Genomic DNA, 4275 nt, shown 5'->3' with positions numbered 1-4275 from the left:
CACTCAAAAGCTTGATGGCACTGTGAAAGGATGCATTCAGCTGCAGTAAGTCAGGCGCATAGCTCCTTTCCTGACCTCTCTGGCGCTGCCGTCCTGACCACAAAGTTGGTCTAGATGTTGCGGCAGTGGCAGAGGGGTGGGGTAAAGGGAACTCTAACTCATCACCTGCAGCTTCAAGTGACGAAGTCCGCCCTGCTGCTCCAGCGCTGGTGGATGAGGCTGAGGGATCAAACGAAAGGGAAGGTGCAGAAACAGAGGGGTCGACGTGGTCCCCGGTGGCGGACTCTTGAGGGATCGCTCCAGAGGGGTGCAACTCTGATGCAGGCTCCCGAGTGCTGCAGAAAGTGCTGTTAAAGAAGAAAAAAAAAATTAGTATCTGGATATTACAATTGCCCTTGCTGCAAAAAAAATTGAAGGTTACACATTTTTACAGTTTGACTGAAAATATGTGGTGTTGAATATTTACCTTCTGCTCAGCAGCGTCGACCGGAGGAACGACAGGGCTCTGGCATGTTTGTATCTGCTCCTGCGTCCTCTAGATCCACTCGGGGCCTGCATCTCCTTATTAAACTCCCTCTTGAAGCGATCCCTGAGTGACCGCCACCGCACGATAATCCTGTTACCTGGAAAGAGAAAGCAAAAATTGGTTACTATACACCACATTAAATCATGCCTAACATAAGGTTATGAAGTGTGAATACTTACGCGCTAGATCCTGGGCCCCAGCATCGAGTTCCTCCCAGTTATCAATAACAGCACTGCACACTTCCTCCCATAGCCGTCGGGTGATTAACTGGTCAGCATGGCGGCGGTCCGACATGTTCCACAGCGGCTCCCGACTTTGTACTGCTTCGATGAGGGTGTTCACATCGATGCCCTCCTCTTCATCATCTTGTTTGGGAGCACGCTGTGAAGCCTAACAAAAAGATAAGAATAAAAAGGGAAAGATTACAACACATGAATTTTACATTTTACTAAACACCAAACCAAAAAGGAACTTACTCTTCGGCGACCGCCGCGATTATCATTCCGACGACTATGGGAGGTGCTTTGAGGAACTCTACGTCGAGCCCCGGATTGTGAAGACTAATTTAAAAAAAAAAATAAAATTAATAATGTTCTTTGATCGAGGCATATGTATTGTGTGCTGTGCTGAATGTTTGTGTTGGGTGTAGTGCATTGTATGTGAGGATCGGTCTGTTCAAAACTTACACTATGCGCTCCAGCTCCTTGTATTTCTCCACCCTGTCCGTCTCCTGCTGTTAGCCCCTCTGCTTCATATTCCTGTGAATACAGAATAAACACATAAAGGCTTAAAATACAATTGCCATTGTTGCACCAAAATAAAAAATTTATGAAGAAAAAAAATTAACACCTCAGTTTGCTGATGATGTGCTGGGGGGCTCTCAGAAGAAGACATTATGATCTTGCGTCTATCTTGGGTTGGTCGGTCCCTTGCTTGGGTCCTCTTGGTCCCTAGAATCTGTAAGCATAAAGGGAGTTCTAAACTACTATACAAAAGGATAGATGTAGCTGTAGGGACTTTACACTTACTACTTTTAAAAAAAAATGGGGAGCCTGCTTGTGTACATCTTGGGTCAGTACCTACTGCAGTACCTACAGTGCCAACTTATTTTTGATTTCCCCCACCACAAAAGAAAAAAAAAATTCTACCGTCAAACTTGTTGCACAAGCTGCCAAACCCTCTACCTCCTGTTTCCCCACAAAAAAACCCCCAAAAAATCCCTTTAAAACAACACCAAAACTACTTAGAACTTGATATGCGCAATGCGCATGCTGGTAAAACCCACCTAAACAAAGTTTAACCTTATAAAAAATGTTCCTCATTCGAAATTAAAATACCAATCCCCAAAATTGTTAATTATGATTACCCTACAGTTTGTATTTTCTAAAACCAGATAACATATTCTATAGCAAAGATTTGCATTACACATTTGTATATATAACCTTTACTGCATGTTTACCCAATATTACATTTATCTTGAAATGAGACTACTGACAGTTTTGTGAAATTTTTATTACTATATTTTTTTAAATTTTCTTTTTTTTAGGGTACAGTAGGAGCTACACTGCTCTTTATTTGAAATACAAGTACATTATGGAAAACAACAAAGATGCAGAACACATCACACATCATTTATACACACACACAAAACAAATTTTACACCACAGCTATTCAAAATACCAGCATAGTATGAAAAACATATAAACAGGGCAGGCAGGCACACGCACGCACGCACGCACACACAGCCACCTTCTGTCTGTCCCTCGGCACTCTGCTTCTCTGCCCTGTGTAAGCACAGCGGCCGGAAAGCAGAGTGGTGACGTCACCGCTGTGCTCTGCTTTACGGCTGGCTGGCGCTCACAATGCAGAGAAGCACAGCACGGGGACAGACAGCGGAATTTACCTTTTTTTTTTTACTTTTACACTCGTAACCAGGGTAAACATCGGGTTACTAAGCGCGGCTCTGCAGTTAGTAACCCAATGTTTACTCTGGTTACCGGCATCGTTGGTCGCTGGAGAGCTGTCTGTGTGACAGCTCTCCAGCAACCAAACAGCGACGCTGCAGCGATCCGGATCGTTGTCGGTATCGCTGCAGCGTGTGACGGTACCTTTAGTAAATACATCAAAAATCAACATTAACCAATATGGCATTGACAAATGCACATGCAACCAACAAGATGCACACAAACATACCTGCAAGCAGAGTCATAACGCAAGCATAACACATGAACAGGCGTAATATTGACGAAGGCATAATAAGGTGCAGGCACATGAACACATACATACAAAAGCACACAGCAGTACAAAAATACACACACACACGGCCATCAGTCCTCCAGCTGGAGCTTGATATATTCACAGTGGCAGGCCTCGGGGTGGATCTGGACTGTAGCAGGGCACTGGCTGTTGCAGGACGACGGCAGGCCTCAGGTTGGATTCAGGTTTTAAAAGCTCTTGCTGTACTCAGTACGTCATACACAAATGCGCACACACACACACACACACACACACACACACACATGCACGCTGGATGTCATTACTCACATGGCTGTCTCAGGCAGGGTCTGGCTGGCACGGCCTCTCTGGCTGGCTGGCAGGGCCTCTCTGGCTGGCTGGCAGGGCCTGGCTGGCAAGGTCTTGCTTGCAGGGTCTGGCAGTGTGTCTCTGGCTGGCAGGGCCTCTCTGGCTAGCTGGCAGGGCCTCTCTGGCTGGCTGGCAAGGTCTTGCTGGCAGGGTCTGGCTGGGTCTCTCTTGCATTGAAGGGTCTGTCTTGCTGGCTGGTACATTTGGGAATGACCTGTCCTCTTTATATAGTTTTTGGGTTGTCTGGGCAAAGTATCCACTTTTTGGAGCATGCTCAATCAAAAAAAGCGGATTGAGGCGACGGATCCGCCAAAAAGCGGATCGCGACGGATCCGTCGCCCATAGGCGCCCATTCTAAAAAAAGGCGGACACGACGGATCCGCCGCGGTCCGCCTTTTCGGCGGCGCCAAAAAACGTTACAAAGTCCGTCAATGTCTAGACAACGTCCGCCAAATATCGACGGATCCGTCGCATGGCGGATGGAACGGACGGCCATCCGCCACAATCCGTCTCTAATGCAAGTCAATGGGAAAATAGCGGATCCGCCAAAAAAAAATGGCGGATCCGCCATTTCACGAAAATGGCGGTTTTTGACTGACGCCGAAAGACTGAAGTGTGAAAGAGGCCTTAGATGGCGCACATGGGTCGGTCTTATATGAGGTCCAACATCACCATGTGTCGGTGGCAGGATACACTCAAGCTTTCTTCCTCCATCCCCTTCTGGCAACCATGGAAAACAGAGAGGGAATGATTATCCTCTTCATCTCCTAACTGGTGTGCATCCATCACCTCTTCTTTCTCATCCTTTTCATGGTCCTTCTCCACTTGTAACTCCTCCATTTGTTATTCCCATGGTCACCACATGTGAGATGACAGACCTGAACTTAGAGATATTGCTAACCGTAAAGGCATTTTCCTCTGCTTCCTCATTTTCCACCGGGACCACCACAACCTCCTCACCTAGACTATTTAAAGGGAACCTGTCACCTGAATTTGGTAGGACAGGTTTTCGGTCATATGGATGGAGTTTTCGGGTGCTTGATTCACCCTTTCCTTACCCGCTGGCTGCATGCTGGCCGCAATATTGGATTGAAGTTCATTCTCTGTCCTCCGTAGTGCACGCCTGCGCAAGGCAATCTTGCCAAACCGGTCCCATCAAATTCAGG

General features: G+C 46.8%; 1 long non-coding RNA gene across 1 annotated transcript; it reads right to left on the bottom strand.

Annotated features, from left to right (window-relative positions):
- Positions 1-518: 518 nt before the first annotated feature.
- Positions 519-1086, bottom strand: LOC138657694 (uncharacterized). The gene is made up of 3 exons (XR_011317139.1): positions 1003-1086; positions 706-916; positions 519-623 (listed from the first exon to the last, which is right to left on the bottom strand). It is a non-coding gene; the product is annotated as an uncharacterized lncRNA (long non-coding RNA).
- Between the last annotated feature and the right edge of the window lie 3189 nt (positions 1087-4275).

Source organism: Ranitomeya imitator, chromosome 1 (genome assembly GCF_032444005.1).
Source record: "Ranitomeya imitator isolate aRanImi1 chromosome 1, aRanImi1.pri, whole genome shotgun sequence".
NCBI lineage: Eukaryota > Metazoa > Chordata > Amphibia > Anura > Dendrobatidae > Ranitomeya > Ranitomeya imitator.
This window is presented reverse-complemented; position numbering and strand designations above follow the sequence as displayed.